The following is a 14,582-nucleotide window of genomic DNA, read 5'->3' as shown; positions in this document are numbered from 1 at the left end:
TTTCCTTTCGCTATTACATGAATTAAATGCTTAATAGATAAGTTTGATATAAGACATATATAGTAAATCAAGAACACATTTTATGTTGTTCTATCACCCTTTATTTTGTTGTTAAAATTTAAATTAACCTAATAAACTAACCTTTGAAGTACACAATTGTTTTGCGGATTTCCAGTATTTTTTATGAATGCATAAAAAACCCACAAAAAACTGGACTATGTTAAAGCACAAAATTGCATAGACATGTAATTTGAACTTATTGCAGCATTGATCTTACACTATATTTAAGTGTTCTGTAATGAAACATATATGTATGCAGAGTTTTGTTGTATTTCTAACTGCACTGTGCGTTTGTTTTTTTAATATTATTTATTTCTTTTATTTTTCAGATTTAAAATACAAAACAAAAAAAAAACATATAATATATTGAGACATATATTTAAAGATGCACAAAATATTTCTTTTAAGATTCAACATAGTTTATAAAGATAATAATTCAATAGTATGTTATCAAAGTTGTCATTCATAATTAATGCCAGACCTTTTTTTTAATATATCATTAGAAAAATATTCCTTTTCAGAACTTATTACTTTACAATATTATAGAACTTCTTTGACATAAAGGAGAAATTCCAAACAAAAAAGCATTGATATTTATACTGACAAAATTATCATCAACTCAAGGGAAACAACACCTACTATTTTAAAATTGCTAAATAGTTAAAAGGTGTGCCTCTTGTCATGAATACATTATGCATTAATATCATTAAGAAAAAAATTAAAAAAGATCAACGGTCATTCAAGATGTTCAAGAGAGAAATAAACAAAAAAAGGCAGTGGGTGTAGTAAAAGATGATCAAGCTTAAATCCCAAAATAAATGTTTTATAATTCCAATATGGTTGTTGCAAAAAGAACATGTATTAACATCTTTTATTCTCATTTTATGTAAAAGATAATTTGTTGCCAGTATCCTGTGATTTACCTTATACTGAAACCATGGTAAATTTGAATTCTTTGAAATATAGAAAAGGGAGCCTATTAATGCCATTCCAATTGATATCATCATTCAAATTCAGTTCATCTTCCCATTTTCTCTTAGCAATGGGGATGTGTTTACTCTAAGAATCTTATTATAGATTTGTCTACACCCCTCCTTTTGATTATTGATGATATTGATCATTAAAGGCTGAATATGCATTTCCTCTTTCTTAGGTAGGTGTCATAAAGACATTTGATTTAAAATCTCCTAATAGACTTTAATGCTTTGATACTCTAAAAAGTTGGTGTTTATATGAAACTTAGATAAAAATTCATCAAATGATAGCAAATTACCTCTACTATCTAAGAAGTCATTAAGCAATATAATGCCGCAATTTACATATCTTGGGAAACAAACAGAAAAAACTTCTATTTTAAATATAGAGTTATGCCAAACAGGAAGTGAGCAAAATTCACTCTAATTCCTGGGGTACTGCTCATGCAACTGGATGAGCCCACTAAAAACATCCTTCCTAAATTTATTTTGCAGTGTCTTAAGTTTATTTATCCATGTGTCCCAATACTTGATGGAAAAGGGTACATGTTTTTTACAAAATAGAAAGTATTTAGTATTAAACATTCAATCCTTCTTATCCATGTCAAATTTAGAGACATTATGAATGTCTTTAAATTTATCACTCTGAAACCCCAATTTTCATAATTCTGAATAACAACATTTCTTTTTATTTTGTGTGGTCCTGACTTGCATAAGAATTTAAATAATGAGTTTTGTATAACTTTTGTTGTTTCTATATCAGGATTTGGCAAACTAAGAATGAGGTGATTTTCTTTAGGTAATGATAATGACTAAATTACAACATTTTTTGTCAAAAGGGTAATAATACGTCTTGACCAATGAGTAAATAACTTATAAATTTCCTCCTGTTTAGATAAATAATTAGCTTGAATCATGCTATTAAAATTAATATAGTAAAAGTAACAACAAGTATATGAAAACTGACAAGCTGAAATTTAACGCATACTATGCTAATTGAGATTCTGGGTAGAACAAATAAAAATATTTCTGGTTTGACGTTCCTACAAATACAAATAAATCAATTTTCGTTTATGTGGAATGCACATTTGTATAAATTGTCGGTAATTGTTAAGTACAGTCCCATAAACATTTTGCTGGTCGAATCCTTGTCAAACAGATGACCAGAACTATTTCAATTACGTGTTGTACATTTGATTGCATTGAATTATCTTTTCTATGTTAGGTATACATTTTTTGAATTTATTTTATTATTTGCTTCGAATTTATTATACATAGCTTTGAGTTCATGATATGTTATGGCATTGAGATAAATGGGATAAATGGGTGTACATATGATTTATAAAAAGCACTTGTTCATTACTGAAAATTTATCTAATTGTTTGCTTTAAATTTATAAGATATATATGTTGTAACTTCGAATTTATAACCATGTTAAGTTGTGTAGTTGTGAGATGTCAAAAAGAATGTACACCATAAAAATATGTGATACATTGAGAGCAGTATTTCCCCTAGTGAAAATAGTTTATATCTGTATTGAGTTGTTTACCAATGGCTAATTTAAAAAAGACTTTATTGATATTATTATTCTTTATCATTCTTTAAATTACCCTTTTTTTGCAAATTTTGTAATAACATGTTCTCATTAACTAATGATAAATTGTGTTTGTTCGACCTTTGAAACTATCATACAATTTTTCATTTCTTAACATGATCTGATCTTAAAAGTAGATTTTAAAAAACACTGATGTGATGTATACGGTATTGTATAATGTTGAATAACATGTAAATGTTTTACTTAGTAAAAAACATTAGTAAATAATATCCGTCTTTGGCAAACATCTTTGTTTTACACAGCCTCTGAAGAGCAAACATAGACATACAAAGATTTTGTTGTTAAGACGTGTTGTTCTAGAGAGGTCGAATTTCTGGTTAATTTTTTCTTTTGAAATAAATGATATTGTTATGTTGGTAAACAGAGGGCGCTCCACAGGGGTTGCACTGTATATTCTATTCCTGAGAACGCATTTTATTATTGAATATTTTGTTTAGGAAATTATTGAACTCTCTTTATTTTCAAATTAGATGTTTGCCAGTAAATCAAAAAATTTGATTTTTTTGTACATTGGGATATAAGATATTATCAGAAATTTAATGGTAAATTACGTATTTATAAATATTTTAATCAGTTATGTACAAAAATACATTTACAGTTATAGATGAATTATAATTAATCGTTTGTTTGAAAAAATTGTATGAATATATTCATAGTTGTGAATATTAAAGTTATTTTCTCACATTTAACCGCTGAGGACGATTAATTGTGACATCGGTTGTAAAGCTTTTCTTTGTTTAACATTTTTTAACTACAATTTCATATAGTTATATTTTCGGCTGAAATGCATGTTTGAAAGAACAGTAATTAAAATGCTCATAAGTCATATGTAACTTTTTTTTTTATTTAAAAATTTCGCAAAACATGCGTAAATCTTGGAATTTGATAAGGACATATAGAAAAATTTCAGGAAAACCATTTAAATGGTGTCTAAGTCTTTTAAAATTTTGTTGGTAAAATTAAAATAACCCAAAAAATAACTTTGAAGTACACTTTAGCACATTTTTTGGGAATTTCCCTGTTTCTTTAAATTAAGGAATTTATAGCTTTTTAAAAAGGGACGTTCCCGACAAAATTGATAAAATTTTTTTAATATCATTATTCTGTATGTTTTTTTGAGTATTCATGAGAACATTTTTAATGTATGCAGATTTTTGTTTTTTATTTTTATGCTTTGATTTTTTTTAAAAATTTCATTTTGAAGTGATATCTATTTTAATTTTTAAAAATTTTCTTTTGCTTTTCAATTAAATAAAATGAAAACAATATAAAATTTCTGTTGTAAAAAGATTTTCATACTCTATTAATTTACAACGCATATTCACCATCTCTCTTTCACCATGGCTTTGCATGCATGTCAATTAAATAGATATCAACACGAAACGACGAAAATCTTTCATCTTGGCGAGTCACATGTGTCGTTTTTGTCGTTGAGCAAAAACTTTAATGTAGCCATTCACTCAAACAATTTTATAGGTATCAACATAAAAATTGGAATACTTGTTAATTGTTCCGCGCCTTTTCGACGATAAAAGTGGGGACATCGAAATGGGCACACTTGATGTTCAAAGCTATCGGATATATTTGTTATCAGGTCTATAACGTTTCATAGATCAAGGGATTTTGAAAAATTTTTGACACAAATATTCACAATAATAATATGACGTGGCAACACCCGGACCCCTACCTCCATGGTCAATGTCACACTTTGAGGTTACAGCTTAACATTGACTGTTTTACGGTTAGTTTGTGTCCTGTCCATAATTTTTTCATTGTTTAAGAAAATTTGAAATTACATGGCAAAAATGTCTACAATAATGGGACGATGTGTGCAAAACCCCTGACTCAATGTCACACTTGGAGGTCAAGATTAACATAGTAGGATTTTGAAATTGCGTGGCACAGATGTTCACAATAAAAGCATGATGTGGCATGCCCAATACCTGGACCCCTACCTACAAGGTCAAGGTCACGCTTGTTGGTTAAAGCTTAATATGGTCTATCCGGTCCATAATTGTTTTATGTTTCAATGGATTTCGAAATAATTTGTTCAGGGGATTTTGAAATTACTTAGCACAAATGTTCACAATAATGGGACGACATGTTATACGCAATACCTTGAGTCATTGACCCTCATATTCAAGGCAAAGGTCAAGCTTAACATGGTCTGTTATATGGTATATTTTGTGTCGTCTTAGAACTTTTTCACAATGATAAGACGATGTGTCATGCGCAGCACCGGACACCTACCTCAAAGGTCACGGTAACACTTGGAGGTCAAAGTCTAATATGGTCTGTTATAGGGTATATTTCGTGTCAGATCGGTAACTTTTTCCTCGATAAACTATAACAATTATAAAAGTGTACTTCTGTTGACACATACAGATGAGTTATTTCATTCTATTTCTCTAATGAATTTACTAGTACAGATCTAGCATTTATCAAGATTTTGCACTGAAAGTCCAGATCAATACTTCAATCTTTTGAAAAAAAGCACGCTTTTGTGCTTCATATAGTTGAAATTTCACGAAGTTGAAATCGTCCATAATTGTTTCATTCACGTCCATTCACGATGTTGAAAGTTGTTATGCATATTTTAAATTTGTTTTAATAATTTTGTTGTCAAAAAACGTGGTGGTTAATAGTGATTGCCTTTACAGACGAGTGGTCACACTGTTTGCGGTGCTTATGTTGTAGACAAAGTTAGGTATTTCTGAACACACCTTAGATACTAAGTAACAAAGAATACAAAGTAAAAGGGTTGGAGTGAACTTTAACATTATTTTTATCTCATAATTATGATGAAAAATAATAAAGAAAAAATAAAGAAATCACGCAAGTCTTTGTTTCTTTAAATATGCCATATTTTATGCAAGAAGGATAATTATTGATGAATGATAAAATAATGCCAATAAAGACTTTTCTTTGTAAAAGTCGATTATCACTAAAACGTACAATGAAAATCTGTTAACTTCTGTCTACATTTATGATAAATAATTGATATAAAATCAATTCAGATGCTCGTCATGTCGATGCTCTGATTTTACAAGCGGCAATATTTGCATTTTATCGTGTATTTTGAGGAGATTTCTTTTGCAAGAATACAAAGGGTGTGTCATATGTCAAGAAATATCAACGATGACAAACTTTAGCACCTAAATTTAGGAAGAGAAAATATGCTGCGCCACTAAAGAGAGATAGACGGTGACAACATTTGCCCCTTACCTCAGATATTAAGCATTTTACTGAAGACCAGTGTCTCTGAATAATAATAATAATAATAATAATAATAATAATAATAATAAAATAATAATAATAATAATCAGAAAAAGATCAGAACACAGTAAAGCAAAACACAGTAAAGCAATATTTTGTAAAAAGTTATCCAAATAAAGTCAACTTTTATGTGGAATTTTTTACAGAGTAAACAACACCTCCTACCTTAGGGAAGTTTTACATGAAGCACGTGTTATCATTATTTTAAAAGTTTGAAGTATGGACCTTGACTTTCATTGCAAAATCTTGACAAATGCTATATCAACCCATGTAACAATAAATTAATCATAGAAATATATATTGAAATAAATGTTGTGTATTTGTCAATAGAAATACACTTGAGCATTGTTTATTACTACAGGGAGCTAATTTGAGATATTTAATATGGAGTTATGATTCTTTTGAAATTATTAACTCACACTGTTATCTATATATCACTAAAGTATTATGAAAATGTCTTTAATACTTCCGGAGTTATTCTCTTAACAAGGAAACTCCATACTATGTTAAACTTTGACCTCTAAGTGTGACCTTGACCATGTTTATAGAACTCTAGGTGTTGCACATGACACATAGTCTTTATATGATGAATATTTGTGCAAACTTATTTCAAAATCTTTTGGTTGAATACAAAAGTTGAGGACCGGGCACAAAAAATTCATATAACAGACCATATAAAGCTTTGACCTCTTAGCGTGACCTTGACCCTGGAGGTGGGAAATATAATATATACAAATGTGACGTTGGTGGTAGGGTCTGGTTGTTGTGCATTGAACACTGTATTATCATGTTAAATCTTTCTGCCAAGTCAAAATCCCTTCATAGATGAGTTATGGACCGGGCACGGACGGACAGATGGACAGACAGACAGACAGAAGAAGCCCATTCTATTTACCTATTTTCTTCGAAAGGCGGGGTACAACAAGCTTATCCGATAAATGCCTTCAATTCATAATTGGACGCGTTTTTGTATATGGCGAAACGCTTCTTATACAATATAACACCTATAAACTTGGGGTTCTTGGCATACTTCTTGTGACATGATGAGCATCAAAAACAATTTGACCGTTCCAGATTTTAAATTAAGTACATGCAATATGTCTTCGGGTATCTTCCACTGCCAAAAATGAGAAATTACGAACTCAGTTGAAATCGAGAATTATATCACGGGCCGAAATAAAATATCCCAAACAGACATTTTATCGCTTGATAAAATCACTGATGCGCATCATTATATCCCTCGGGCTACGTACACCCTCGAGGTTTAGGGATAAAGTCACTGTTTGTGATATATTACTTCTTAAATGTGACGTCCTTTAACGTCGACGTCTGTTTTGCACGTTTACGTCATTTCCTTTGTTACTAATCATATTAAAGCGAAACATGTATTGATAAACTGTATTGGTTTATAAATATTATGATCATAGAATATCACATAGAAACTAGCTTCGAGGTATACTTTCCTGCAGAAACTAAAGTGCAAAGACTATCAAGAATATTTACTACGGCGCGGGTCACTTTGTTTTGCTACTTTAACATTAATGGAGGATACAATGAAGGTAGACTTAAAATATGATAACATTTGGATATTAAGAGGTTACGCAAGACGGTGTTATAAGGCAGGAGTGGTGTTTGAAAATACCAGGAAAGTTAGCAAAGAAGAAATAGATCTTTGGACTTGCTCATAAAGGCAATACAATGTTCAGTTTTGAAATCAGTACAAAACTTGTCAAGCTTATTTTTATTTTTTTTGCAATTATTGATCCCTGTTGATATCAGTAGCACTGTCATATGTCATTATAGAACGTGAAACAAGGATGCACGATAACGGCGACATCAAATTATCGCTTGGAAAACAGTCCAAACGTTTAGACGTAATACGTCTTTGATGCTTTTACAGACATTTTGGCCAAGCGCATAAACCCATTATAATAAGTACAACATACAAAATTGTTTTGTCTCAGGATCAAGAAACGAAAGATCCGTTCCGTTACAATAGAATAAGGTGCCATGACTATCTTTTCAACAAAAGAAAATGAAGATAGTGCCTTTAAGTCCATTTTGGTCGAATATCCCATAGTCCGTACAAACATACGTAATTCTTTCATCCTTGTCTAGTTATAAGCCTTGGTTTGTAATTGTGAAGATCTGGGACATAATCCCTTAATTCAAAACCAAACACTTCTTCAAATACGCATCTTCGTATTTTATCTTGGTCAAAGGGGCCAACATTTTAAATGCGACCAACCGCTTACATTTGAGTCTAATAATATCAGTTTGCCTAATGCATTTAGAAAGTCACTACAAGCATTTTCCATTAATCTCTAAGTATTAGGTATGACCTTAACCTTTTACCAACTAGAGACATGGTTATTGCCCGCGACACTACTGTCTTAAGTGATGAACATTTGTATCAAGTTATCCTAAATTCTCTTTCTGCTCCGGATAAGTATCTTTCTGACATTGACCGTAGACCTAAAGATTCGGTTTATGCGTGTGACACAGCTTTAATAATTGTAATCCTTTGCATGAAATAGTCCATATATGTAGAAGTTATGCTCCAAACAAAATTTGGACATTTCATGTCTGATTCATTGAAATTGCATATATCCACCTGCATTATGTCATACTGTTTACATATTGTTCATCATATACGTGTTATTTATCCATTTATCACTGCACAATTGTTAATATACACATTTTCATATTCTAATTCTGGCCTTTGACCTCTAGGCGTGAAATAAATCATGGCCGCAGGGACCTGATTTTTCGCACGACACATCGCTTTTAAATGATGAATATTTGTGTCAAATAATATTAAAATAATTCATGTTTTGCTTTGAACGTAAAAGTTTTCCTCCGAAATCTAATATTGATCTTGACCTTGCAAGATCGGTTCTTGTGATGGACACAACGTGTATAAATCAAATGATCTTGATTTTATTTTCAGTTCTGCTAAATGAAACTATTTTTGATAATATCAAGCTAAACAATATGGTATGTGTCAAAAAAGACTGATTTGCATTAGAAAAATTTTGATGGAATAACATTTAGGAATAACAATATAAATTACAATATTAATTGAATCAGATTAAGGATCATATTTAGGATCATGATCAATATTTGGATTGACTTACAAATACGCTTTTCTTGTAAAGTACTTAATGATTTTGTTTATAAATATCATGGATGTATGGTATTTCAAGTACACTCTTAAGCTGATAATGAAAAGTTTGCATTTTAAAAAAGTGTATATCAGTTCAGTTCTGTGGTCAGCAGAAAATTTTAATGAAAAGGAGGTAATCCTCTCTGAATACATTTTGCAAAATGTTTGGATGGCTACCCTTATATAACAAGATCATTCTAATGCGCCAGGCACTTAATTCTGCTAGAAAAAATAATTCTTTAGCATGAAAACTATATTTTGAGGTAGAATTAGGAACCATTTCTCATAATGTAAGTCTGTATGAAAATAAATGTGAGAGTCTGACCTTAAGAGAGGACATTTGAATTGTCATAATTTATTTATAATGCTTTGTTTTCAATGATTACATCATGAATAAATGTTATTCTGGAAGAAAAAGATACGCAGCCTTCCTCGGTATGAAATTACATTATTTTTTAAAAACCCATTATGCCTCAAATATGATTTCATTTTCATTTCTCAAAAGCTTTTTTATTTCTAGTGTCCTGTTAAAGTTCCAAAATATTACACATTGGCAAATTACCTTAGCCATTCTTTGCTCCTATTACGTTTTGGCAATTAGTACATTTATCGTGATTTAGTCAAAATACTACTTTGTTTACATTGCTACATTTATTATGACAAATAATTTCACATTCAGCGAGATGTGTCAAGAGAGTCACCTTCAAGCATTATTTTGTTTATTTTGAACTAAAATTACTTAATTATGAGGTTGAATGAAGTTGACCTTTTTAACTTTTTTCATTAGTGGATTTTAGTTTATGGTTTACGTAGGCAATAAACAACTTTCTATTGGTCGATTATATCTTTGGCGGTAAACATTTTTGTCTTTTTCACCTCTACTGTTCATTCTGTATTTGGTTGACAAGTAGATAACATGTTGAAATTCTAATTTATTGGAAGTTTATTTTACAGAATTGTTCAACTTTAGTTGGATTTTTTGTTTGTTTTATTGACTGGTGTATTTCTGTTTATCAGATATCTTAGTGTGCGAGCCGAGAGGAATTTTCGTATTTAGTTATTATTTCGCTGAATACGAACTAATTTTAGTCTGTATTTCTTGCTAAGTTAGCAGTTTGTATTTTTGACAAAAATGTCTTGAAAGGAGAGGGAACAAGTGTAGAAAAAAATTGCATCCCAGAAGTAAGAGATTTGACTATAAATTACTAAATGACGGATTCGGAGATGAGGAATAAGAATCCTTATGGACAGAGGATATATGGAAGATATAAAATAGTTTTCAGATGAAACTACAAAAGCAGCCCTGTTGCCCTCTTCCGTTCAAAATGTCAGTTTCCGCGAGGAATATGAATTTTACTTGGGATACAGACTTGAATAGAGAAAGTGGTAAGAATGATTCTGGTATCATTCAGATGATGAAGGAGCTGAGCACCTTACAGCAAGAAGAACGGGTTCTCAAGGAGCAGTTACCCGAAACCGAAATATTAAGAAAACAAATTGAACAGAAGAAACATGACGTTAAAAATTAAAGAGTGATATTGTTCAATCTAATACATGAGATAACAATTTGTCTAATGAAAAGCAAGTTATTGAAGATGCAAGTAAGAATGCCGATATTGAGAATATAACACTTAATGACTTGAGAATAAAACAAAAATGTGCGGCGAAAAACTTAGTCCAAATTAAGTAAAATTTGTTTCGATATTTTTTTCTCACTCAGATTCAGACTATTGTTGTAATGAAGGTTTGATAAATGTATCCAAAAATGTTTAAAAAAGGTGTCTGATTGTTCTAGTACATCAGAAGATTCTGACTTTGGTTCTTATCATTGTTCAAAGAATAAAATTAGGCCTGGTAGACAACAATATCCTCTATCCTGCCTTAGATTTGAATATGTAACTAGTTCAGTTACATTTGACAAATTAGAATGGAATTTATTTGTTGCAGGGAAATTAGAAATTATTTCATTCATGCTTCTGAACGTAAGCCTAGACTTGAATTATTAAAAAAACTTATCATTGTTCTTTTTACGAAGATTACTTGCTGCTAAGGAGGTATGAAGATTGCATTTCAGTGGATTTGTTCTATTGTATATATAAGTTCTAGAGGTATTTAATGGCCTTGAACTTGATGTTTATATGATAGATATGTATTAATTGATATTTGTACTTCAGGCATTTGCCTTAGACACATTGTTTCTCACCAAAGGCTAAGTCTTGAAAGCTGGTAATGACCTGTCTTTGAGATTATGCTACTAAGGAGGTAGTAAGAATGCCTCTTAGTAGATTTGTATGTTTCTGAACTTGTATTTGTTGATTTTTTTTCTCTCCATGGCCATGGGTTTGGCTTCATGATGAATATTACTACTGTAATATGATTATTGTGCTAGCATATTGGTAGACAAAACCATTTTGATTAAGTTTCTTGATGAGACAAATTGTCTTATTTGTATTTAATAAAAGAATTGTTTATATGAATGTGAAACATGTGATCTCCGTTCTATCAAGATCTAAATTTATTTTGTGTTTTCTGTTAAATGAAAACTTATAATTAATATTTGAACAGGGTTATGAGAGTTACTTTAGAATTTATAATGGTTAGCTTTTTCTTTAGACAGTGAATTTAGATGTAATTCAATTGGACATACATTAACTTTGAATAATTAAGCCCTAAGTCATTAACTTTATTTTTCAGATTTCAAAGAAATGCTGAACATTTTCTATACACACAAACTTAACAGGACTAAATATAAGCAGTTTGACTATTTTTGAGGATTGTTAGAGGTAAAGCACTATAAATGCATTTGTCAGGTTCAAAATTAATAAATCAATGCTTACAATAACTAAAATGCTGTTTCGGTTTACATTTTGCCTATGTTTTCGGGCGAAATTTCTTCGCTCGGCACTTAATTTTCCCAAATTTTCTAAAGGTAAAATTTTGGTTCTAGAAAAAGTCTCTTTGATAAGCAAGTGATGGTCTGCTTTTTTTCACAAGCATATTATGCATCATTAAAACACAGTTATAATATGTCTGATGTTTATAGTAACGTAAACAGTCCATATTCAGGTAAATAAATGCACATATAGGGATCACAACTTCGGTGAATTACCTCCCTTTATTTAATAAGAAACTTAGATAAGTTCTTAAATTCTAGTTTCTGGCCCTCTAAATGTAAAGAAAATATACAAATATTTTCAATTCTAATTGCATTTTGGCATAAAGAGGTGGTGTATCTTGTTATATGATAAACAAGGAAAAGCGGCGTTAAATGAACGCAACCCCAACCGACCCAGCAACAAGGACCAGCGGTAAGAAACTCTGGAGAAACACCTGAAAAAAGTTGCAATTGTCATATTTAGCTACAAATGAATGCAAAAATGGCCAAACGTTGGGCTTAAAAGTTTAAAAGTAAAATTTTAGGCTTTTACTTAGCTGTTAGGTTTAGCTAGGTTTCTCATTTATGGCATGTTTTTATACCAATGAAAGAAAATAAAATACATATGAAATAGTTATAAATTATTTTTGGCATTTAATTGATGTTAAAAATCTTATTGCTATCTGTGTTATTAGATAGAAGTTGTTACAATATTGACGAATAGTGAATTATGTATGAAAATTACATGCTAACATTCATTTTTAGAATATTCCGAATACGGCATATGACGCTCATTTGAAAAAAGGGAACTTTAAAGTTTTAAATGGCTCAAGAGTGGTGAAAATGATTCCATATCATTGGTAATTGTAAAACAGACACCATTTACTATTGGATATAAGAATATTAAACATCCCTTCAGATTAGACTTTTGCATTGTAACATGGCCAGCAATTGGCTGAAAAAAGTGCAGGGAAATCCGTATGATTCAAAGGGACCTGCGTTTATTGGATGAAAAATTTCGTTGGCTACCCCTCATTTGTATTTGTCAGGCACTATATTCTGCCAGAAAAAAATCACCTCTTTAGCATGAAAACACAATGTAATCTTAAGGTAGAGTTAGGGACCATTTTTCTCATAATGTAAATCTATCACAGGACCAATGCGAGAGTCTGACCTTCAGATAGACACAATTGTAACGACGTTGGTAGAACGTCATATAATGAGCATTACAATATGCGAAAACAAAAGATGATGAATTCACATAAAGGATAGTATCCAATATATAAGGGCATAAACCACTCTCGGTGGTGAGCTAGCTTTTCACCGACAGGGTTTGTGTGCCTTAAACCGTTACATTTGGTGGCCAGTGTTGGGGGATGTAGACAACTGCCAGACCGGAGTTGCCCTACCCACAGATTTCCCAGGCCAAGTCTCGACTTCTCGAAGGGGAAAGTAATGTAACGACGTTGGTAGAACGTCATATAATGAGCATTACAATATGCGAAAACAAAAGATGATGAATTCACATAAAGGATAGTATCCAATATATAAGGGCATAAACCCCTTATAGGTGGTGAGCTAGCTTTTCACCGACAGGGTTTGTGTGCCTTAAACCGTTACACAATTTTAATCGTTTAATTTTAAACGCGAAATGGCGTCAATGAAATATCAGAAAACGCTCTAATGGTACACTGCTGTATGCAATCGGTTCATCTCGGCTATTATCAATAATAACCTCTGACTTAATACTGATTGCAAGTAGTACTACCACTTGGTATTAAACAAAAAACACAAGAGGGTGTAACATTTGATAATCTATAATGGATGTATGTTATTGATATCCAAAGGAAAATAATGTATTTTTGGTAACATTATGATTAAACATATGTCTGATCATCATAATCAATTTAAAAATGCTCACAGATGTACAATTATTACCAAATCCGAACAAATATCAAAAAGTGAACATTTTGTACTTTCGGTTTCTACAACCATAATAATAAGTATATATAATGTACTGTTTTCTGTGTAAGGTTACTAATTTAAGTGGACCTTTACTCGATATATTGGTTTAAATTTAGTCTTCAACTCATATAGCATTAAATTACTATTGTTTACATGTTTAGTTTCTTATCTTACGTATGGATCCGTTCTATGTATTCTTACTATTGCGCAATCGCAACTTTTCGGCCCTTTCCGCCAGACTTGGGATAAGGACACCGAACACAATAGTGGTCGAACAATTTTAAAACCATATTAACTTCGATAATATTAATGATATCCGAGGACGTTCCGAATGACTATTGCGCTATAGCGAGTTAATACGAATTGAAAACAGTTCTTTGTAAACAAAAACAGAGAATGAAATCTTCGATTATGTAACACGAATGTATATATTTGACATCCAAACGAAGATAAATCTGTTTCGGTACAATTATGAGTGAAAATATGTCTGACAAACCATTTTTGATTAAAATGCACACTGCTGTACAATTTTAAACAAATCCAACTTAATGTCAACAGGTTTACATTTTATACTTTCGGTTTCTACAGACATAATAATAAGTATATAAATAATGTATTGTTTACTTTTATATCTATGAATTTACCTATTTT

This window comes from Ruditapes philippinarum, unplaced genomic scaffold (assembly GCF_026571515.1).
Source record: "Ruditapes philippinarum isolate M1 unplaced genomic scaffold, ASM2657151v2 ctg1115_1_1_1_1, whole genome shotgun sequence".
NCBI classification, from domain to species: Eukaryota; Metazoa; Mollusca; class Bivalvia; order Venerida; family Veneridae; genus Ruditapes; species Ruditapes philippinarum.
Note: the sequence above shows the minus strand (reverse complement) of the source record.